The 25,777-nt window shown below is 33.9% G+C and overlaps 1 protein-coding gene across 1 annotated transcript in view; it reads right to left on the reverse strand.

Annotated features, from left to right (window-relative positions):
- LOC134851744 (centrosomal protein of 290 kDa-like) overlaps positions 1-25,777 on the reverse strand; it is a 495,955-nt gene that overhangs the window by 227,229 nt on the left and 242,949 nt on the right. The window lies entirely within an intron of this gene.

The raw sequence follows: 25,777 nt of genomic DNA on the forward strand, positions 1-25,777 counted from the left end.
GCAAAGCAAAGCACCAAACTGGAAGAAATCTATTAGCCGAATGATTTAAACTTATTTTTGTTCCGCTTTTCGAACGGATTTTTTATTTCATCTTCAAGAAAACGGAATATTTATGCTTTAAGTGTTTTTTCTCAGTCAGTTTTTAGAAATATAGTTACAAGATACATTTTCTTTGAAATCAAATATAATTTTTTTATCTCTTATCATTTTTGTATCAAAATTTGTAGTTTTTCAATATTTTTTCCCCAAAACTCTATTCGACATGGATTAGGAGGCAGTCGGAACATTCAGGATTTTGTCTTGATATACGATATACAGTCTTGTTAGAGCAGTTAGTCTTATGTTTGTTCAATTTGCGGGCAAACTAGGCGTGGAACGATTAATCATTTACCGCCTAACTTGTTCAAATATGCGCGAAAAAGTTCTTCATTTGGTTTGTTTTGCTTTTACTAAGTTCACTGTCTAGATCACATTCATTTCTTGATTATTCGACCAGATGTCAAATTAAAAGAGAAAAGTTCAGCTTGTTTACTTCCGTAATATAATCAGGTAATAACTTTTTTTGTGGAGTCCGAATTGTGGACATAATTATATTTACCGAAAAAACCTTCCAGCTTTCATTTTTAATCGGATTGAGCTGCTCACTTTATGTTTCGACTTTCAAAGACAAGCACATGTCAGTTTTCGACCGAAAAAGACAAGTCGAGATAGGGGTTTGAGTCGAACAGAATTTCGAAACATACCTCGAGCACGTTCGAGCACAGTCGAGCACGGTCGAAACATACCTCGAGTACGGTCAAAACATTCCTCGAGCGCGGTCGCAACACACCTCGAGCACGGTCGAGAACATACGTCGAGCACAGTCAAGCACGTTCGAGCACAGTCGAGCACGGTCGAAACATACGTCGAGCACGGTCGAACGACACCTTGGACACGGTCGAAACAAACTTGAGCATGGTCAAAACATACGTCGAGTACAGTAAAAACATACCTCGAGCATGGTCTAACCATACCTCGAGCACAGTCGAAACATACTTCGAGCATACGTTTTTGTATAAATATAAAAATGCATATAATTTCAAAACGAAAGAATTTTATATATATAATCAATTTAGGACCATTCTAAGGGCGGATATTTTTGCCATGCATCAATAATTCGCGTACTAAAACTGCCAAACTAATATAAGAGCACGACGCCATCTGCATTTTCTCTCGCATGGTAATCCAGTACTCGCTTGGCAGTCGAAAAATTTTCAGATTGATGCGCATACAAGGTCAATGTTTTACAACTGGTCTGAACTAAAAAACACGTAAAAGTTTTAGATTCTCAATTCCCTCCAATTAAGATTTGTGTTAGTTTAAGATGTCATCTGAAAAAAACAAGAAAAATAAGTATTGATATCAGTTTCTAACAAAGGAGGAGGATTGGCACAAAAATTATGTCTTGGAACTGCATAACTGAGTATTGCTCGAAAAACTTTAAACTTTGGTTAACTTGAAATTTGGACTGATCTATGTTAACCCTAGTACTTTTTGCCTAATTTTTTTCAGCAAAAAAGTTTATTGTGACAGAGAAAACTTAATTATTTGGAAATTAAATGAATTTATTGTTGCCAGCAGTTTTGACTTCGCTCAGGTTCATCACTGAGAGAAAAATTTGGTTTTGAATACAGACTTTTGTTTTTTTATGGGTCTTCATTATAGTGCAATAACTGCAAAACAACTAATATGTTAGAAAAAATTTAACACCGCGATTGTGCCGATCCATAACTCATGTTTGGTAGATGTTTCTACTTTAAGCGCTACTTATTAGGCCTGTATCAAAACATTATTGCATCAATTTAAACAATAAGCATTAACTCATTGAAAACGCTAAAACTGGCCAATTGAAAAATTTTTTAAAAAATGCCTCGACAAGTTAGTGAAATTTTTTTCAGCACAAGGACGCTACACCAGATGTTCAAACTTATAATTTGAGTTGTCTGTTCGCTCGGAAATTAATCAAATGGTTGTTTTCGACTTAGTTTTTTCTATGAACTCATGAAAGATGGGGTATAAAGATTGGAGAGCTGAACTTATGAACTTGTGAGATAGTGTAAATTGATAAAAAACTATCGATTGAAATTTCATTTTAATATGAGCCCTTTTATTTAGAACTTTTTAAGAAACAATTGGGGAAATGTGAAGCACTCTTGTATCCTGTAAGACTCGGGCTAAAAAACCGGCTGAAACATTTGTAACTTATCGGCTTTTTTAAACAGATTAAGATGAAATGAATATCATCCGAAAAAATAAGGTTAACATTTTCCGGTTATCGTGAATTCAAAAACGTTCTCAACAACCTCAAAAATCTGTAAACATTTTTGATGGCAAGCTGAACTTAATCGGACTAAGCAGTAATTTCAAGGCCGTGTTTGAAAACTTAAATTTAGCGTTATAATTTTCGCGCCAATAATGACGTGATCAATTTAAGCGCGAACAGGAAAGGTACTCTTTTGTTTTCTACTGAGGAAACAATGACTCAATCAATTGACCTTGAGTTAACAATTTTAAAATCGGCTTTTTTCAAACGACAAAGAACAACGCATGCACCTCATAAATTTAAATGCCCGCAATGAAATTTTACTTTTTCTTCTCATTAAAATTATCAGTCAGGTTTTAACAACCTTGGCAAAAAAAACTTCAGCTTCAAAAAAATCAGCTTTCAATGGCTACAACAAATATTTTTCTAAAGTTTTCTGTCATATGCTACACTATTGAAGCACAAAATTTGGAACAAAGCTGCTCGTATCAGGGCGAAGTCTTGAATGTTCCGACTACCTTTTAAGTTCTATGGAGCAGCATTAGCATGAAAACTTTAATAATAAATTGTTGTTTTAAAAAAACATCCCCCCACGCGACATATTAAGTACAAAGTGATAAATTTCCTTCCTACTAGCAAATCAATTATGGCATATAAGCTTCCTTGAACCAGTTTGGAACGATTTTAAAAAGATTTAAATCTCCGCTTACGCGTTGATAGCGCGAATTATATCGCGCGTTCATTGTTTCAAATTGGCCGAAATGGCAATCTTTAAACCCCCATAACTTTCCGAAAAATGATCACAGGTGAAATATATTTTCAAATTTAGGCTCAACAATAGCTTTCAAATTATATAAAAAAAATTCCGTTAAAAATGATTAGTTAAAAGTCGAAATTTGTCTGAAGAAAAAAAACCGACCCCGAGCACAAATACTCCGAGCACAAATAAGTTTATTGTGGCAGAGAAAAATTAATTATTCAGAAATTAAATGAATTTATTGTTGCCAAAAGTTTTGACTTCCCTCAGGTTCATCACTGAAAGAAAAGTTTGGTTTTGAATACAGACTTTTATTTTTAATGGGTTTTCATTATAGTGCAATAACTGCAAAACAACTAATATGTTAGAAAAATTTTAACACCGCGAAAGTGCCGACCCATAAATCATGTTTGGTAGATGTTTCTAATTCAAGCGCTACTTATTAGGACTGTATCAAAACAATATTGCATCAATTTAAACAATAAGCACTAATTCATTGAAAACGCTAAAACTGGCCAATTGAAAAAAATTTTTAAAAAATGCCTCGACAAGTAGTGCAATTTTTTTTTCAGCACAAAGACGCTACACCAGATGTTCAAACTTATAATTTGAGTTGTCTGTTCGCTCGGAAATTGTTCAAATGGTTGTTTTTCGACTTAGTTTTTTCTATGAACTCATGAAAGATGGGGTATAAAGATTTGAGAGCTGAACTTATATGCGATCCATTGTTAAATGTCTGCTAATTGAATATTCTAAAAGTAGCGACCGAGAACTAATTGGTTAAGACTAAAAAAGAGCTATAAGTGAACCAGTAATGTTCTGTGAGATAGTGTAAATTGATAAAAAACGATCATTTAAAATTTCATTTTAATTTGAGCCCTTTTCTTTAGAACATTTTAAGAAACAATTGGGGAAATGTGAAGCACTCTTGTATCCTGTAACTGTAAGACTCGGGCTAAAAAACCGGCTCAAAGATCTGTAATTTATCGGCTCTTTTAAACAGATTAACATGAAAAAAACAACATTTGAAAAAATAAGGTAAACATTTTCCGGTTATCGTGAATTCAAAAACGTTCTCAACAACCTCAAAAATCTGTAAACATTTTTGATGACAAGCTGAGCTTAATCGGACTAAGCAGTAATTTTAAGGCCGTGTTTGAAAACCTAAATTTAGCGTTATAATTTTCGCGCCATTAATGACGTCATCAATTTAAGCGCGAACAGGAAAGGTACTCTTTTTTTTTCTACTGAAGAAAATATGACTCAATATGACGTCATCAATTTAAGCGCGAACAGGAAAGGTACTCTTTTGTTTTCTACTGAAGAAAATATGACTCAATCAATTGACCTTGAGTTAACAAATTTAAAATCGTTTTTTTTTCAAACGACAAAGAACAACGCATGCACATTATTAATTTAAATGGCCGCAATGAAAATTTAGTTTTTCTTCTCATTAAAACTATCAGTCAGGTTTTAACAACCTTGGCAAAAAAACTTCAGCTTCAAAAAAATCTGCTTTCAATCGCCACAGCAAATATTTTTCTAAATTTTTCTGTCATATGCTACAATATTGAAGTACAAAATTTGGAACAAAGCTGCTCGTATCAGGGCGAAGCCCTGAATGTTCCGACTCCCTTTTAAGTTCTATGGAGCAGCATTAGCATGAAAACTTTAATAATAAAATTTTTTTTGAAAAACATCCCCCCACGCGACATATTAAATACAAAGTGATAAATTTCCTTCCTACTAGCAAATTAATTATGGCATATAAGTTTCCTTGAAGCAGTTTGGAACGATTTTAAAAAGGGTTAAATCTCCGCTTACACGTTGATAGCGCGAATTATATCGCGCGTTAATTGTTTCAAATTAGCCAAAATGGCAATCTTTAAACCCCTATTACTTTCCGAAAAATGATCACAGGTGAAATATCTTTTCAAATTTAGGCTCAACAATAGCTTTCGAATTATATAAAATAATTTCCGTTAAAAATGATTTGTTAAAAGTCAAAATTTGTCTGAAGAAAAAAAACCGACCCCGAGCACAAATATTCCGTTCTCTTTGTTACGAAAGTCGGAACAAAATCAATTCGAAGTAAATTTTAGTAACAAGCAGGTACTCAAATTTTTTTTAATTATTGGCTAGAAATCAATAGGACGGGAGAACGAAAAAGTAGGGTCCATAGGTTATGCTAATTTAATGATAAAAAGTGGGATCAAGTTAACTTCATTCACTAACCATCTCTTTTAACATTCATTCATTTTTGCTCGAAGTTAGGCAATGGTACCGGGTGATACAGTTGCACTTTAATTGCACAACATCGTAGGTCACTTCAATTGGCTAATTTGGAAACTAATCGGAGAGGTCAGGAAAGATAATATGGCGTAAAATTTATTTCTAAAAAAAGACGGAATCACAAAAGTTGTGAAAACTGATCGCATTATAGGGCATTATAAAGGAAGCTGTTAGTCAAGCTCACTTATTTCAACCTTCTCTTGAGACCTGCACTAAAAAGGCGTAGTTAAAAACATTAACTATAAACTTGCTGTGACTTTTATTTAGTTCATTTTTTAAATTCCGAAGTAGAAATCTTTGTTTTCGAAATCGATTCCATCGCATTCCCGGGTCAAAACTTTTGGTTTTGTTTTTGTCTGGAAATGCTGGAATAATTGGATTTTTCTGGTTTAGTTGACAAAACATAGCAAAACAATCTAGAAAATTTGACATTCTTGAAATTTTGATTCAATTTTAATTCTTTCCCGGGTTGACCAAAAATGCTAATCATAAAATTTTCTTGCATGGAAAAAGCCTACCCATACCTTTTTTCATGCAGTTCCATAAGTACAGAAAATTTCATGAACAGTCTATCGTTAGTGATTTTTCATTAATGAAAAATTTATGACTAGCATTTTCCCATAAACTAAAAAATAGAATATCAAACTTTTTGGGATGTGTTCGTGGCCGAACACAAGTGACAAAAATCATGATTACTCAAAACTAGAGTCACCAATAGTTTGATCGTCTCGCATTTACAACGAATTGGATACGAACTGAATTGTATGAAAGGTCTCTTATACAAATCATATACTGAAAGCATCCAATATTTAAATTTTGGCAAAATATTCAAAGATGATAATTTTCAAAATTTGAATTTCTAAATTACCAGATATTGATTAAGATATACCTAAACACGCCATCATCATGCTCGTCATCTAATTTCCATATAACTTTTTATTTCAGCCCTTGCACCATTTTACAACCTTTTCTGTTTGTTCCGATGGATCAAATTGCGATTAGTTTATACGATGTTGCCTTTTGTAACCCTGACTATAACTAAATTACTTTTGTAAATACTATAAATAAAACGTTCAGTAAGTTAATTGATGATCATTTTCGCTCTTTCGTGTTTCACAGCAAGTACCAACTGGTTTTTCATATGCTACAGTCGAAATATTTGAGTCGAAATGTTTGAAACAGAATCGTTTTTAGGCAACGCAATTTTTCTTTGGGTTTTTTGTTTGATCATAATTTCTGTACGTTCTTCTGTTCTTGGATCTCGAATGAAATAAATTTTTAACGAGAACTTTTTTTGAAACCCTTCGGTTAATTTTCTTTCATAACTGTTTGATCCAAGCGCAGTAATTATTAGAAGCGAGGAAGTGATTACAAAATGGTGGTTTTTGTTTAAGAAAAAAAAATAAAGGTAGCATAAAGTCTTGTAGTGAAAACAGTTGCAACTGAATGCTAATTATCCGCTTATCTTTTGAGTTTCTCCAAATTGAGGTAGTTTGTCGGCAAATCCACTTAACGTTGTTCGGGTACCCTTTTCTCAACCACTTTTTTTGCGCAACGCTAATTATCAGATCTTTAGCTGTCATTTTTATCCAGACTCTTGGTTCTCAAGTCTTAAAATTTCCTAAAGCGTTCCTAACCTTGTTTTGATTACGCATGAGCGCAAATGCCATCCGGACCGGTAAACATTTCAACAGCCTTACCCAGTGGCCTTATTCCTCGTGGAGTAAAGTCTTCGAGGGTCCACACGAGGTCACGTTTTTCTATGGTTTCCTCGTTTTGGTTCCACTTGACTCGTTTGATCAAGGTTGGAGCGTATTCTTTCAGTAGTCACCTCCAGAAGCTGTCTCGTCGGTCCTTAGTTAGCTTCCAGGATTTGTTGCTTAGTTTGTTTGTATACGTTTGGTCGTAGAATGAAGCTGCGCAAATGCCATCCGGACCGGTACACATTTCAACAACCTAACCCAGGGGCCTTATGCCTCGTGGAGTAAAGTCTTCGAGGGCCCACACGAGGTCACGTTTTTCTACGGTTTCCTCGTTTTGGTTCCACTTGACTCGTTTGATCAAGGTTGGAGCGTATTTTTTCAGTAGTCACCTCCAGAAGCTGTCTAGTCGGTCCTTAGTTAGCTTCCAGGATTTGTTGCTTAGTTTGTTTGTATACATTTGGTCGTAAAATGAAGCTGCGATAGCGTAAATGAATGGCCTCCCAAGTAGGAAGTGGTCGGATGGAAGTGGTAATAAGTCATTAACGTCGCAAGTCACATGGGTCAAGGGTCTTGAGTTGATTAGGCCTTCGAATTCTGGTACAATAACTGAAAAAAGAATCCTGGAAAGTCGGTCCGATCCTAAATTCAAAAGAAATACTCGAAAAGAGACGTTCCCGCACCCCACTAAAAAGAGGAGCTATTGGTGGGTAAAGACGCCAGTCGTTTAACTTCAGCTGAAGCTTGGTTGCTATTTCGTCTTTGTTGATATTTAAGGGTTATTCCATGGTTTGCTTACGTGCGGCGACAAAGTATGCTGCGCTATCCAAAAAAAATAGTTTAGGAGAACCAAGTCGCACCATAAGTCTACGAGTTGCTGTCAAACTATTTTCAGTTGTCAGATTTTGGGTAATTTTCAGATGGATTGCACGCGTTGTTAAACAAGTAAAGAGATAAATTTATTTGCGTGAAGAGAAAATTTATATGCGGTAGATAAAATTCCATCAATAAAGTTGATATTTTTTTTCATTTTTCAAAGATTTTAAATATGTTTATCCATAAATTTAAGTAAATATTAGGATTTTATAGAGATGATTTCTGATAGCAGTGTGAAATTAAAACGAAGACCTATAAAATAGATTAGCAATTCGGTCGTGAACTGTCTTCGTTTTCTGTTTCTGAGTGATTTGGTTGATCGCAAAAAAATGTTAATTGGGTAATTATGCACTAAGCCCAAAACAAAAGTTGCCTTGTTTTCTTCGAACTTGAAATACTGACAAAAGTGGCTTGATAATGCAGTTTTGATTTGTTAAAAATAATAAAATTCTTGAGTTTTCCAATTTTGAAAGTAAACTGGAGTTCAATGACATTTGCAAAGAAAACATTTGTCTATAATCCTCCATGGCAATTTCAGAATTAAAGTATCATATTTTGACAATTATCTTTTTCCAAAATTTTTTTTGAAACGGTATCAAACTGTCGAAAAGGTGTTAGTTGTAACTAGTCGGTTATCAAATTTTTCGAAAAAGTTTTAGTAATCTTTGATGCTTTTCATAGTTATCTCTGCTCCCATATTTTATCCCCTTGTTGTCATGCTATCTCGATTTGTACATAGCGAATCAGGTGAAACCGGAACTAATGCTATATCTTTTTGTTATCTCTAGTTTCCAAATAAAAATACCATTTTTTCACTTCTTTTCATCTCACAAATACTGCGCTTTTGTTTTTTCGATTATAACATGAATTTATCAACATTCAGCTTATGGTTCAGCATATGATACCTGTATATAAATATTTGCTGCTTATTTTTTTAAAATGAAATTGGCACAAAAAGCAGGAAGCTTCAAAATTACGTTCCTTTCATGATTACAGTTATCAAAATTTTTCAGTGCCGGAAACTCATTCTTGTTAATGCCTAAAAATGGAAATTTTCGACGTCTTTGCTCCACCAAGGTTACTTTTTAGACTATTTTTTCAATTGTAAAATCTTTGATAGGATTTCTAAAATTTACAATATCTTATGCAATAAATGGCCAATAAAACAATTAAAACGTTTTTGTCTGTTATTTTTTTTGCTAATCAGAGTTTTTGTGAACTAATAAATTTACACATGAGATTTACACAAAAAAACAGGCTGCTTTGGACAGCCAAGCTTATTCCATGGATTGATTGGAAGTTTTGTAGGCCACAAAGTCAAACTAAGGGTAAACAAAACTAAGGTTAACGTACGGGTAAATTTGTTCGCAGTAAATTTACACATAAGATGGACAAAAAAAGTGGAAAATTTGAATCTTTGTTTTTCAAAAAGGTTAGTTGTGAGTGCAGATCTACAGATTTACGAATTTTCATGAGACGAAAAAAGATTGAAAATTCAGATTCTTTTGCTCATTAATTAGATGGGTTTGAGCTAAAAAAAAAAAGGTAGCCCTGAAAAAAATTCGTCGTACAGACAGCAGATTCAAAAGTTTCTGCACTTTTCTCGGCTTTTTTGGGAGAAATGATATTTACCTGGATTGTTTTCCCGCAGGGTGGGTTCTCATTCCAAACTTCCACGGGGTTTCAGCTGGAATTAATCAAAGAAAACAGATAGATTATGAGATTTTAAGGCTCCTGTATTGTTGTTAAGACAAGCTCTGGTTTACTGAGTTATGACTTGTGTGTATAACTCATAGAGTAATTTCGGATAGGGTACACCGTCTGCTCGTCACGCTATCTTATTTTCGGCCGGATAGATTCGTGCAACTTCTTAGTCTAATACCGATCCTAATCTTACTCTTATACTATCTAGTCTCAGGTTGTTTAACTAGTCTCTGCTAGGCTCAATAGATCTAGGGTATACTGGTTTATTGCGGCTGCTGAAGTGCTCGGGAGAGTCCAACTAATTTCTAAGTTAAATTCAAATCTCTCTGGTGCTGAAATTACAAGTAACTTCAGCACTTACAAATAAGTGGGTTGTTAGTTAGATGGATCATGATTGGTTAATATTAAATACTTTACATTGGTAAAACATTTAATTTATCCAATCATAAAATGTAGTTTAGATCAGGTTCCACCCATCCGGGTTTTACAGAGTTTATTAGAATAGTTCTTCTGCAATTCGAAGGATGGATGATGGACGTTTGTTTTTGGTGAACATCATAATTTTCTTCCGTTTCCTCTTTTGTTAGGGAAGTTCCAGGAAGCTGGAGTTAGAGACATAAGACGTTGTGTTCTTCTTGTGACAACGACTGAGTCTTCGCAACAAACTCAAATCTGATTTCAGAATGGTTGGCTATGTCAGGTTTTTCTGTTCTTCGTGGAGAACTTCTTTTGTGTCTGATCTAGCTTGGGAATGGCGTGGAGATTGTGCGTGGAGGGGATGCCTGGTTACTCGGATCTGTACGTATACTTGAACATCGAGGTGGTCATTGGTCTAGTTCAATGAAGTCCTTTTCTGCGAGGTCAAGTCGTACTCTAAATCCTTTGAGTTGTGGTTGTGAGCGGCATATCGATTGTAGTTGGTCATTCTCTCTCGAGTGTAGTGGGGTCGTCTTGTCTTTTGATGTTCGTCCTTGGTGTTGTATTCTGATCTATATATTGCATCATGTGATTTTACATTTTATAAAACTTTTATTAGTTTAATATTTTTTAATAATGATTTTAGTTAGTTGTTTTCACAAAAGCTTTTTGTTTTAGTTCGGTTATTTTGAAGAGTTACTCACCCTTGAGTAGCTCTTATTAAAAATAGAGGTGTGGTCACAAAGCGTGGATGTAGCGCGGTGGGTTAGGCCGGCTATAGAGCATGCTCAGGACGTCCTTCCTGGTGGGTTAGGCCAGGAGTGGGAGTATGATTTCATGCGGTTTTTGTGAGGGGTCCTGTTATGTGACAACGTTTTATGTTGGGTTTGTTGTGGTCTTACTTATGTCTTGTTGGTTATGTACTTTTTCCAAAAAGCAAATTGTTTGTGGTATGGGTTTGTCTTTCGACTTTTTTGTGTTTTATTATTTCTTTCTAAGACTTTGTAATAGTCTTCAAAAGAATAAATTATCCAGTTTTAAACTGGGTTAATCCGGTTTGGGTACCGTTGGTTTCCTTTTCTAAGTCATGCTGTTATTCTATGATTTGTGGTATTTAGTGAGCTGCGTTGGTTAGTTTTGTTTAGTATATGATTCCTTTCCAACCGGGTTAAAGGAAAATTTGAAACATGTTATTTTATGTTAGAGTTGTTGAGTGTGAAAACTTGAAACTGAAATTCATTATTTTAAACAATTCTTCGTGGGCGAGCTGTGCGAGTGTGGATAGAATTTCTGTGCGAATGAATGAAAATATCAAAAGGTTAGTACTGCATTTGCATTTATTTAATTTACTACATAGAATTTAGAAATTTACTGCTAGTCATGGGGGAATATTAAGATACAAATTTTCATCATAATTAGATTTACTGCTTTGGGGGAAAATATTATAGATGAATTTACTGCATTGATATTAAATTTAGAAATTTATAAGTGTAAGAGATTAATAGAATTTTAAAATTGTTTGATGAAAATTGTGATTTTTATTGTTTCTTTTGTGGTTTTTGTAGGTGATTGTCGGATGAAAGCTAAAAATCTAAGGAAAACATGAATAAAGAATGGTGAGTTTTTAATACTGTAATTAGTTAGTAATATTTACTTAATTCATACTTACCTGTTAGTCGTCGGGGAAAAAACCGTGGGGGAAGATGTCGTGAATTAGTTCTGAAGTTGTTAGTAGTTTAGCTAGAATGCGGATGATATTTTTAGTCTGAAGCAGTGGCCAAAGCAATTGAAGTGCCTTAATAGTGGTTAGTTCTTCAGTGCCTACTGCAAACTCATAAGGTGTGTTTTGGATTAAGTTATATAATTTGTGATTAAATTTAGTGTTGTGGATGAATTCTAAAATTGGGATTTCTATAGGCTGTACAAACTCGTGCGGGATAAGGAAGGGTCGGGATTCTTCGGCGTTGAAGGTCTTGGTGATGGGGCAGAAAATGTACATTTGGGTTATGGGGTCATAATTACGAAGAATACCATGGAGGTTAGTGTCTTTAATACAATATGTGAAATTTAGGAAATACGGTGAAGTGTATTTTGAATTGGTGAATTGAAAACGATGGTGTGGTTGTCTAGAGGGTGTGTGGAGGTCAAAGTGATTTTGGATGAAACGATAGTAACTGTATGTATGTGTTTGTTTAGTGCGCAACATAATATCATGTGAGCAGTGCAAATCTCTTTCGTGTGGTGCAAGGAAATGAAAGGTTAGTGAAAAGATTTGGAAGCGTTCTTTAAAACTTTCGTATGCTTGTGTGTTTGTTAGTGCTTCTGAAATAATGTGATCAAACTTTCGGTCGAAGATGTTTAGTGTAAATACATATGGTGTCTTGATGAAAAATTTCTCGGTGATTTGTGGATTAGCGAAGCGATCGTCGTCTAAGAATTGATCTTGGTTAGCTCTGATGATGTTGTGATCGTAGTATTCTAGTGTATATTCATTAGCTCTTGGTGCAGTGTGTATTTTTAGTGATTTTTTATATCCAACGTAAGTAAACTGTCTAGCGGTTAGTGGTGTAGTTAGTCGATATAGCATGTCTTTGTTTCGTTCTATATCGATGGTAGTGCTGGATAAAGGTAAGCAAAGAGGGTTAGTGAAATGATAGTATGAGGTCCAAGAGAGAGTGGGCATTAAAACGTATTCATCTACAAAGTTGCGTGTTTCGTTAGCGTCGTGAGGGGTGTTTAAGGTGTATTGTGGAAATGAGGGTAAAGTGATAGCTAAAAATTCTTTAGTGTTAGTATGCTGGGGGTGGTTGATGTATTCACGGGCTGTTCCTGGTTTTGCTGGGAAAGGATGGTTGGGGAATTTTCTTTTAAAAGTGCGGTAAGCTCTATTAGTGTTTAGTGAAGATATAGTGGATGTGGATGATGGTGTTAATGATTCAGTATAATTTGAAGAGGGTGTAGGGGGATTGGATGAATTTGTAGTGGAGGAGATTTGGTTTATGGTCGGGGTGTTAAGGTGGTAGGGTTGTTGTTGGAGGGTAATAAAATTATCTAGCTCTGGGGAGATTCGGGGTGTGTCTGGAGAATGAGATGATTGGTCAGAATGGTGTGAGGAGTAGGTTGGGGTAACTTGGGAAGCATAAGAGGGTGTGGAAGTGATTGGGTCAGGGTTATTGGACAATATGGGTTGAAAAGGAGGTTGAGAAAAATTAGAAGGGTTATGAAAATTATTGGATGGGGATGGTATTGAGTCGGCAAATTCATCGGGGGTTTCAATATTCGGGTTATTTAGCTGTGAGATGGAGTATAAAACTGAAATATGTGAGTTAGTGTCGGAATTCATGCCTGATGTTACATTGCTAGATGGAAAATCGGGTGGCGGAAAAGCAAAAAGTGGTATGATTGGGATTGGAGAGGTAAGATTGGTTGGATGGGAATTTGATCGGTGTAGTGATCCAAGTTGGCGGCTCATCGTGGGCTAAAAAAATTATTATTTTGAGATTGAAAAGCGGTGGTATGGGGCTGTTCAATAATTTGTTCATAAGTATTATCATCTTGTGATTGATGTGTCATTATATGTTGGATGGGACTTTGCGATGTATTGAGTCGAAAATTTGGATTATGTGTGATTGCTAAATGTCGAAAATTTCGTGGGACTAGGGATAGTGGATGGTTATGTGGTAGGGGTGGTAATTGTGGTGCCGTTGGCTGTGTGTCGACATTGTTATGTTCTTCGTCGTATGTATTTTGTCGTGTTGCTATTTTTGTGTTATATTCTTTTATTTGTGCGTCTAAAAGAATTTTGTTTATAGATGTGGAAAAAATTCCGAAAAATCCTGCAAAGAGTATGCGTGCTACGCTTGCTTGTCTGTTTACTTGTGTGTGTATAGCACATGTGTTGTAGATTCCTTTCAAAAGTGAGAAAAGAAATCCAATAAAGTTAAACATTGCGTATAAAATAGTCAATTTTTCTAAGATGTAGTAGGGCCATCCTAGAAAATCAAGGATTTCATTCTTGAGTGTAACAAAACTAAAAATGTTGATTGGTGATATATCTTGGGGACGGTATTTTTCGCCGTTTAGATATATATAATCTTTAATGTCTTTAAAATATCCGCTATAGTCTTGTGTGTAGATATCGGCAAAACCTGCGGTTTCTGCAAGTTTGCGTAAATTTTGGTCTATTGATTGTCTTTGTATAGTGTCCATTTGTGTTAATAATTCTTGGAATTGTTGTGTTCTAATGTGATGTTGAATATCTGATTTTGAATAGATTCCTATTGATTGTAAGTCTATATTTGGGTTTCGAGCAATAGCGCGAATGCTTTCTGGTGAAAATTTTTTGAGTGATTGCATTAATGTGGGATATGGAGTGAGAAGATAATATTTATTTTCATCAGGGTTTAGTTGTACTACATTGTGGCTATTTTCTGATCCACATGGGACTGCGGTATCCCAGAAATAGGTTCTTCGTGAAAGTGTATCCACGAAATGTACTTTATTCTTATAAAAGATAGGGATTCTTTTATAACATCGTTTATCTTCAAAAACGTATAGTGGTGATACTTTTTTGGTACAAGTATAAAACCATAAGATGTTTCCTTCGTAGTCTAAAAAATTTGATCTATTTCCTGATAATAAGTATCCTGCGTAGGGTATTTTTAATACTGCTAGTGCAAGTGATTGTAATATTTGTGTTCGTTCCAATTCACATAGTTGGTGTAGTGTTTCTAATTCGGAGAGTGACATTTCTTGAAAAATGCGGCTAATTGTATAGTCTAGTTTCATATCCAAATGAATATCATAGTGGATATTACCGAAATATGTAGTATTCATTAGTGATAATTCTTGTAAGCGTGTGCTTCTGGTGTCATAAGGTTTTAGATGTCCACCAGGTTGTCCGTTGCTTTTTTCAAAATTAACTGGTATATAGGATGTTCCTTCGTTTGGAGGATGACCTGTGGCATATGGGTCGATTTTTACTTTTCCAGTGGTCATGTCGAATCCTTTTTCGTATTCAACTAATATTTCAGAGTATTGTGTTCTGTGAAGTGGATTCCTGTATTTACATGCAAGTTCTGTTTCTTGATATATTTGAAAACGTGTCAATTTATTTTCTATATTGTCAATGTTTCTAAAATTAGAACTTAGTTTTCGTGATGGATTGACTTGTTCATAAGGAATTGATTGTATGAAATATTTTTCGTGAAATTTTATCATACGAGCGTGTATTTTTGCTACTTGAAATGTTGTACATGTATCTTCGGGGAACCAAACAATTGTTGCTTGTGTTCTTGTTGTAGGGTCGCAATATCCTTGATCATTTTTACAAGGTAGTCGGATTCCTTGATAGATCATTGTATTATCAGATAAATCTCGTGTGAGTTGTATTTTTTCGAGTTGTATTTTCCAATCGAAAAACATTATTTCTTGGTATCCTTTATTTTTCGTGTCTGCTTTGCAGTTTGATGGGTTATTTATACCAATGTGTGGTATCCAATGTTTATCATGTATGTCATAGGTTAATCGTCCGTGTGCGCCGTTATACGGGTATTTGTCGTCTAGTTTTATATGTCCTTGGTGTCTTTCAAGTTGTGATTGATGTACGGAGTCTGAAAAAACTTGAAAGTTAACTAACTTTCTTTCGGAGTTTTTTTTTTGTGTGATGTTTAGTCTAAGTAATTCATTCTTACAATCGTCGGGATTGAGATGTAAAAGACGTTCTATATTACTTTGATAGAATGATTCATGGTCAAGTCGGTTTTTGTTGCCGTTGGAGACTTGTGAACAATGTACTTTCTTTTCGGAAAATGTCGCTGTGAATTTATAACCTGTAACTGTTGTTGCTCGGGCTTTTGAATAGAGTGTTGCTATTACATTTGTGGTTTCTATAGCTTGTGGTTCTGTTTCACATTGTGATACTTGATTTATTGCATATTTGTGTAGTGTTTTTTGTTCATTTTCTTCGCAATCGTAATGTGTTACTAATAAATCTTGTGGTCCTGTACGGGGGGAAGGGTTTATGTTTTGATTTGAGGTTACTAGAAAAAGGAGTTGGAAAAAAATTAATAATTTTAGAATATACATGTGTATGATAATCCTGAGTATGGGTTATAAAATGTAATGTAACCAATTGTGTTTTTGGTATATCTGTCGTATTTATATATTACTTCAGTAGTTATAAACGGTGGTGGTAGTGATTGAGCTGTTATGTTAGGTGGGTTTAATGGGTAGGGATGTTGTGTAATATTGTTTAATTTAACTGTGATTTCAAACTTTAATTGTAAACTGTTTTGTTGGAGTATTTGAATATTGTGATCACGGATATCGTTGTGAATATCTTGGCGATATTGTAATCTATTAAGTGCCCAGTTATGAAGGCGGTTACTTTCTTGATGTTGTCCAAATAATGGTGGAGGTGCTGTGAATGTATTCCAATCTAATCTTAAAGGAATATTTGTTAATGATTGTTCTCGGTATCTTGCGTCGAGGTTGTTTGGAAAAGTTAAGTTAAAAGGTGTCGGTGAGATTTGACTAATTGATGGTGTTGATGGGAGTGATAATGTTTCGGGTAGTGATGAAGATGTTGTATCTGTAGAAATGTCTATGGGGTCATTGACTAAATTTGGTTCACCTTGTGTGAATGAATGTGTAGTCCAGTATGGCAGTCGTGATGTTAGGTTTGGGGGGTTAAAAGGATTTTCTCGTGCTTGTTCAGATGTTGGTGTTGAACCTAAGTAATCTGAGGGTAGACTTGAAGTGCTTCGTTGTGAAAAAAGTGTAGGAGTTTCTGGTGTGATACCAGTGGTGTTTTCTGGAGTGGTTTGTGATGGTGATTGAGGTATTTCGAAATGAACTCGGGGAGTTTGAAAATTTCTATTTCGTCGAGGATGTATAATTTGTCTATTTATTTCTGTTGTGTTTTGGTTTTGACTAAGGTTTCGTATTCTACTTAGTTCTTGTGGTAGTGTTGGGTAAAGATTATATGTTGGTTCACTTAGAGATGCTTGTCGTTGAACTGGTTCTAGTGGTTCAGATAAACGAGCGTGCCGTTCTTCAAAAGTGTATGGATTATCTTGAAAAGAAATTCGTGTAGATGTTTGAGGATTTTGAGTAGTTGAAGGTGGTGTTGGGTTATCTTGGGATGATGTCGGTGAAGACTGACTTTGTGACTGTTGGGTAGCAATTTTTGATAGTTTTTTGAATTATTACTTTAGTGAGAAAATTTGTGTTTATTATAATATTCTTCCAAAAAAATAATTAGGAAAATTGTTGCTAGGGCAAATGTGATGATTGCTTTCTTTATACATTTACATATGGTCAAAATGAGGGATGATAAAAATGTTATGAAAATTACAAACAATAAAAAAATATCAGTTCTACTGAAAATTGTTCGTATCATTTAGACAAGTTGTTGAAATCGTACCTGTGGATATATTCAAGGGTTTTGGAAAGTTGAAGGAATAGTTCAAGAGTAGTGTAGAAAATTAAAAAAATGTTACAAAAAATGATTAGTATTATTAGAAAAGATTCAAGTATATCAAAAAGAAATATTATAAAGGCTTCAAGTATTGAAAAAAAATGTTTAAAATTTATAAGTATTTGAGCAACGGTTTGAGAGAAGAGCATTTAAGAAATGATCTCTTGGTCGAATATTTTTTGCTGTTTGAGGCGATTTTCTAGTGTGGTCGGATTATTTATTAGTTTTTTGACAAGTGGGTTGAGTTTTGTAAAAAATTGTTGGGGGCAATTTTCATGGTGACTGGGAGGTCGTCTTTTTCTTTATTTTTGTTTGTCAAATGATCCGGGGTATGGTGAGATTTTTATACTTTAGGCTAATTAAAATGTTCATTTTGTTACTTTAGGCTAAGGTAACAAATTTGTTTTGGGGGTATTCGTGGTCTGAGTTGGGGAAATATTGTTGATCTTTGGGTTATTAGATAAGGGAGGGGTACGGTATTATGGTGATATTTATTTTAGTTGTCAAGTTGGAGTGGTTTGCTTATTTTTGACCTGGAGGTTGTAAAGTTATAGTTAGAGATGTGCCTGGAGTTCTTTATGAATCGTCTAATTGGTCTTAGTTTCAGTTAGAGAAAGTGACGGATTGGATGAATCCTATTGGTCTATTTTGAACTAGAATTATTGCGTACTTGTCAGCATGTTATTTTGAAAAATGGAAATGAAAAATGTTTCGGAGGTTTCAAGATTGTGAAGTATGAAGTCTTAAAATTACTTTTTAAATTCTACTTTCTTTAATATTTTAGATTGGGGGATGAACATTTTGTAGTTTTTACGTGGTTGATTTCGGAGTCTTGTTGTTTTTCTATGTTCTGATTTGTCTATTTCTTCTTGGGGTATTATTTGCTCTGTCATTTTTCTATTTTTCCTTTGCTTTTGGGATTCTTTATGGTCTAGATTTTTTGTAGTGTTTTTGGTAGCGGTTGGTTTTGTGTTTTGATTTTCGGTGGGGTTATCATTTTGTTCTGTATTTTTCAGATGTGGTTCGTTTTGAACTATTTTTAATCCTGTGAAGGAATATAATTGGGTTAATTCGCGGAGTGCGTATTCTTTTGGGTAGTAAGGTAATAGGTTGTTTCGGTGCTGAACGATTTCTTTTTTATTGGAGTCGGTAATTTTATATGTGACATCAGTGGGTCTTGCAATTATTTGGTAGGGTCCTTTTCGGAGGGGTTGTAATTTTTTAGAAATTCCTTTTTGAGTATTAAAATTAGGTATGAGAACAAATGTTCCAATTTTTAAATCGGTAGCTGGTGTAAAACGTGAATTGATTTGTTCATTTATGTTTTGTCTTTGTAATAACTTTTTTGTTATTTTTTGGTAAATTTCATTGTGTTTCTTATCTCGATTTAAAATCCATTCGGTGTGTGTACCGGAGGCTAATTTAAGAATTTGTGGGTGATGAAAATGATCTTCATCGTGTGTATGTAAAGGTAGGTTATAACAAATTGAGTCTTTATTTGGTTGACAATAACCTTGTGCGTTTTTATGGGAATTTGCTGTAAACATTATTGGTTTGCGTGGCTTTTGGTTAAAAACCATTTCGTATGGTGACATTCCTAGTGTTGTCGTAATTTGTGAGTTATATGCTAAGGGAAATAATTTTACATCTGCTGACCATTCGGTATATTTTGTATCATTTCGGTTGATGATACATCTAAGATATTCTTGTAGTGAACGGTTCATACCTTCGACTAAGCCGTTTGTCCAAGGTGCATGAGATGTACGTGGTTTGTGTTTAATGTTGTATAAATGACATAGTGTTATTATTTCATTATTTATGAATTCTGTACCATTGTCTGTGACTAAAATTTCTGGTAGTCCAAATTTTGCTATCCAGTGTTCATAAAGTGTTGTATATGCGTAATAAGCATTACAATGTGGTACTGGGTTAAGTGCTACATAGTGTGTGAATGCGTCAACAATTACCATAATGTAGGAGTTTCCTTCTGATGAGGGTGAAATTGGGCCTTTAGTATCAAATGAGATACGGTGATTAAAGTACAAACTTTGTCCTTTAAAATCTTGTTTTTGTGCTATTTGTTTTTGATTTGGGTAAGGTTTATTTAGTTGACATACTATACAATCATTGCATAGTACTTTTATCCAGATTGGTGCATTTGGGAAATAAAAATTTTGTATAAAATTTGAATATGTTTTTTCTGATCCAGAGTGTCCTTTAATATTTTGTGTATGTGAAATATTAAAAGCGATGAGAATCATACTTAAAGGAAGACAGGGGACTATGGATTCGTTTAAGTTGTATTCTAAAAGGTCTGTAGTTTCATTAATTGTTGTGTAATTAAATTTGCGAAAATATCGGAGGAGTGTCTTGTTGCCTAGTATGGTTGAATCTGCTTTGGTAGGTTTAGTTTTATATTTGTGCCATGATTTTAGTTGTCGAATTATTGGGTCAAGATTTTGGTATTGTTTTAGTGTTGAAATTGTAATTGTTTCTGTTGGAGGGAGAAAAATGTTTTCAATTTCGAATTTAGATAAGGGTATTGTATCTAATGGGTCATGAAGGTCAAAAACTTGATTTATTGTGTATTTCGAATCGGTTGTTGGTGGTCCTGATAAATTTATTTTATCAGTTAAATTTTCTTTTTCTATTAGTGGAAAATGGTCTTTTTTAGTTTGGTGTTGTTTTGTTCGTTTTTGTTGGGTGTTATTTTTTATCCATTGGGAATATGGAATTGGTTTAAAAGTTGATGTTCCAAGTAGGTCAACTTCATAATGATTATTTTGACAATCTAAATAAAGTGGGAAATGTTGTAAATTATTTATTTGTGATTGTTCAATATCAGTTTTCACTGCATATTTGCATTCTAATCGGGGTGATGTTTCGTTTTCTGCAAGGTAGAATTTTATGTTTTTGGGTATTTCAACTGTTGTTTTTCGTGTAAGTAATTCAGGTGGTGTATTTCGACTTAAGGTGTCTGGTAATGCAAGATTTTTTCCTGCAGTCCAAACTATATGTAAGTTTGGAAATTTCATTAGAATTAATTGAAATCTGTAAACTCGGTGGTTTGGGTTAGATTTCTGTGTGAAAAGAAAAATGATTGGTTTGTGGTCTGTGAATAAAACTGTGGGATGTTGTGATCCAAGTATCAGAAATTCATATTCTGTCAGTGTATATATTATGGCTGTACATTCTCTCATTAGAGTTGAGAGTCGTAGCTCTGCTTGAGTGAATAATCGGGAATTTGCTGATATCAGGTTCATTTTATTTGTACCATTATGTGATTGTAATAGTGCTGCGCCGATGCCAAAGTTCGAAGCATCGCACATTGCATAAAATGGTTGATCAGGGTCTGGAATTGTGTTTGAAATTTGTTCAGTTAAAAGTTTCTTTATTTCTTCGAATCGTGCATGATGTTCTGTATTCCATTCAAAATTATTTTGTTGTCTAAGGATGTTGTAAAATGGTCGTAGATATAATTGCATTTTATAAACATATTTACTTAAAAAGTTTAACATTCCAAGGAATTCTTGGATTTTCTTTTTATTTGTTGGTGGTTGAAGTCTTTGAATAGCGTCAATGCGTGATTTCAGTGGAGTGATTGTTTTTCTTTCTATGTTATGTCCTAAGAATTTAACTCTTGTCAAAAAGAAGTGTGATTTATCGGGTGCTGCCTTCAGATTTTCGTTCTGAAGTATTTGGTGATATTTTTCTAAAACATTGAACATTTCGTCTTTTGTTTGTGATTGCATAAAAACATCGTCTAGATAGGTGATTGCGTTTTTCTTGAGTATTAGTGGTCTAAAAATTTTGCTCATAAAAGCTGAAAATGCTGCTGGTCCTATGGATATTCCATAGAATAAGCGGTTAAATTCATATTGTTGGTTTCCGATAACAAATTGTGTTAAACGTCGTGATTGTTCATCTAGTGGCATTTGATTGTATGCACTATTCATGTCGGCGGTTGTGAAGTATTTGCCATTTATTTTTGTTAAAATAACTTGTATTGGTTCGATGGGCCAATTACATTTTGATTCATCTATGAGTGAATTGAGGTATCTAGCGTCGAGAACGATTTTTAATGATTCTCCTTTAGCTAGAATGATAACGGGGTTGATGAATGTGTTGCCTTTTGGTTGTTCTTCTTTATTAACTGGTGATATAATATTGTACTGTTCTAAAATATCGAGTAATCTGTTTACTTTATCATGTAAGTGAATTGGTACTTTACTTGCTCTCTGTTTTTTGAAAACTGCGTCTGGTTTTAATGGGAGATGTAGTGATGAACTGATTTTGCCAACATCGAATTTTGATGTTGCATAGACTGATGAATATTTAATGAGCTGTTTGGCTAACTTTTCGAATTCGTCTTGTGTTATTTGTGAATGTTGGAAATTAAACATTGTTAAAAATTTCTGTTGGTCCTCTGTGTAGTTACTTATGTTGAATGTAGGTTTGAAATATGGAGTTTTTGTGAAATAATCCGTATTTCTGTTTTCGTTACTTATTATATTATTTATAGATAATTCTTCATTAAGAATTGTAGATTGGCAAATATCTAGTAATTGGAGTATATTATTTACGCGATAGGCTTTTTCGTGTATTGGTGATATTGTAGCGTTGGTTTCACAATATCCTAAAAGTCCTAAAGGTAATGTTACTTGGTAAGGTGTGTTGTTATAAACATGTAAGGAAATAATATCTGAATTCGAATTTTTCAAATGTTTTATTGAAGAGATTGTGATTTTGAAAAATTTATGAATAGGTTTGAATTCAAAATCTGACATATAAAATTTTTGTTTGTTTTGTTCTTTATCATATTGGTGAACTTGTTTGATTGAAAAATTATAGATGTTTCCTGATAGTGGTTTCAGGTGTTTTCTTTGTTGGTTAAATATCGGATAGAATTTTGAAAAGAATGGTGGTTGTTTATTTAATCTTTGAAAAAATGTTAAGGATGTTTCTTTTGTTTTTGTATATTTATCTTTGATTAATATTTTACTATTTAGGATGTTAATTGTTGGTATATACTTCGAAATAAATGGTATTCCAATGATATTATATTTAATATCAGTGATATGGAATATTTGTTTAAATGGCTTATTTAGAATTTTACTTTGCTCCATTGTTCTGGTGGGGAGGAGAAATAATTGGATTTTTCCGTAGTTTATCAATGTTGATCCTTGTGCTGTTGCTAATTTGCTGGAGGTTTCAAGAGGTGTTAGCTTTGGGTGTAAGGTTTTTATTTCATTCCATGTGGGGATGTTTATTATGTTTGATTCTGCTCCTGAATCAATTAAAAAATCTATTTCAAGGTCTGGTGGTTGAAATTCTTTATTTCTTGGGCTTTCTAAGAGAAATGGTATTGTCCAAATTTTTTCTTTGGGTTGTTCTTTTTGTATATTTTGGTAGATGTGGTTTGTATTCAAGCATTTTGTTTTGACATTTTGATTGGGTTGTTCTGTAGTATTTTTTGCATTTGTTTCTTGCGTTGTTGGTGTGGAATTTATGGGTGTAATGTAATAATTTTGAAGAAATTCTGATTGATTTTCATATATGTGTGATGAAAAAGGTTGTTCATATATGACAGATTCATAGTCATTTTCGACTTTTATCATATTGATAGAAAGAGTGTTTTCTGTATCACTTTCTGAATCTGATGATGTACAGTTTATTTGATTGAGTTGTAACGTATCAGTTACTGTGTCATCAATACCTGGAGGGTCTGATGTTGTTTCTGGGTTAGCTTGTACTTGATTGATTTGTCTTTGATGTTTAGGTGTACTGCTTCTATGACGATTATTAGAGTTATTATAGTGATTATTATTCCGGTGTGGTGATTGGGAATAATTTCTATAACGGTTATTATAACTTGAATGTCGGTTTTGTGAATTATTTCGCGATCTATTTTGATAATTGCTGTTTGGTCTGTTATAGTTCGATCTATTATATGAGTTATTCCTTGATCGATTATTCGGGTAATTCTGGTTTCGGTTGTTTGAATAACTTCTATTTCGATTATAGGAGTAGTTTCTATTCCTATTGTATGATGAATTTCGTGATTGGTTGTTTGGATAGTAATTATTTCTTGATTGGGAATTAGATCTAGAAACAAATCGTTGTGTATTTGAATTTGATCTGGAGTAGTTATTTCTACTGTTTGGTCTATTGTAGTGATTTTGTGATGAATTTTGCGTGTTTCTTCGTTCTGGTGATCTTCCTCTATAACTTGAGTCAAATGGGGATTGATTTCTTGTATAACGTGTATTGTTCGGAAGTGGCTTTCCTGAACTGTTGTTGCTGTATACATTTTTGTTTGGTAGATTTTGATCTTTTTTCATGTATTGATAGAATGATTTATTTGGTTCTTTGTTTTTTTGAGGTTTATTTTGACTATCTTGTTGTTTTTGTCTACATTCGGAAATACTATGTCCGTATCGTCGGCAATAATTACACCATTTTTTGAAAGATGGTTTGCCTTTAAAGTTTGGGTTCTTTTCGTAAATATTAAGTATTTCAGTGATTTTTTCGACGAGGTCTGTATCTGATTCCTGTATATTGTTTATATTAGTGGGAGTCGTTTCAATTCTGTTAACGTATTGTAATTTCAGATTTTCCGTTTCTTCTAGTTTCATCGTGATTTCTGCTTGTTCTAGTTTGTCTACTAGTTTTCTAAAATCTAAATCGGGTTCTCGAATTGAAGAAGGATGGGATGCTCTCTTTTTTATTGCTATTTTCCTTAATTGTGGTGTTAAGGTCATCATTAAGATTTCTGTCATCTTTGTGTTTTTATAGTCGTGTGTATTTAGTGAATATGCTTTTCGAACTATTGTTTCGATTCTTACTGCTAACTGTTTGATGGTTTCGTTTGGTAATCTGCGAATTTCATTACATAAAACTCTTTGTTGTTGTTTGTTTCTTTCAGAGTCAAACATTTTTGAAAATTCTTGTGTAAATCTTTTCCAGTTTGATTTTATTTCTAGAGGTAGTACTGAAAACCATTTTTGGGCTGCGCCATCTAAGGTTGTTTGTATTAACGCTGTGCGTCGATGTATCCAGTTTTGATGTAGTGGCGTATTAATTGGTTCAGGTCCAATGTTTAAAATCAGGTTTGCTGTTACTGCATTTAAATAATCTTCTACAGAGTATTCAGGGTCTGTTCCTGTGAAAACCATTAAAGGTTTGTTTGATGTTATTGATGATCCACCCATTAGGTATGGATTCATTGTCATTTGTAATGATTCTGCTGCATTTGGCATTTGAGAAAAATTTGAAAGTTGGTTTCTTGTTATTTCATGTTGTTGAAGATAATATGGGAGTGGTATTTCATTTTGCATTTGTGATGGTTGATACGAGTGTGCAGTCATTGGATTTTGTTGTTGAATTGGTTGAAAAGATTGTGTATTAATTGGATTTTGTTGTTGAATTGGTTGTTGATGTTGTGCATCTATCGGTTGTGGAGAAAAATTCCTATGATTTGTACGTGTTTTCTGTATTCCTTGTCTACGATATTCTTGAGTATATGGTGCAAATATGTCTGGTTGTAAAAAATCATCATCTGAGGATAAATAATCCATTTGATAAGATGTTTGTTTTTTATTTTTATTTTGTTGAAAAAATGGGTAATTTTCACTGCGATCCTGTGGAGGATTTGGTTGAAAATTTTTGGAATTATATTGGGCCGTTGGGTTATCCCAGTTTCGAGGTTTTGTATATTGATTAAAATTTCTTTGTGGTTGATAATTTGTTTTTGACGGATGTGTATAATTATAATTATGGTCTGCAAAGTTGTTTCTAGTGAATGTTTTGTGTGTTTTTGATGGTATTGTCATGGGTCTGTATGTTTGGTAATCCATATGTGAATATTTTGGAGCAACCGAAGGTTTAACGGTTGATTGTAAGGTTACTTGTGTTTGTGAAAGATTTGTATTTCTTGGTGTTGTTAAATTCGGGCGTATTGGTGAAATACTTTGTTGTGTAGTTGTTGTGTGTACAATTTCTTCATTTATGAAGTGTGATGGTGTCTGTATATCTTGTTGAGTAAGATTCCTAGTTCCATTGAGGTTTTCGTTGTGTATGACTGTAGAGTTTAAACTATTATTTTGTGTATCGGGTAAAAATGTATTATAGTTTAATGGTGTTGCATCAATTGTTAATGGTATTACTCTTACATAATCTCTTATGTAAGATATTGTACCTATTGCTTGACTTGAGATTGATTGTGGAAAGCTTATAAATGCGGGATGAGA

This window comes from Symsagittifera roscoffensis, chromosome 7 (assembly GCF_963678635.1).
Source record: "Symsagittifera roscoffensis chromosome 7, txSymRosc1.1, whole genome shotgun sequence".
In the NCBI taxonomy this organism is placed as follows: domain Eukaryota; kingdom Metazoa; phylum Xenacoelomorpha; order Acoela; family Convolutidae; genus Symsagittifera; species Symsagittifera roscoffensis.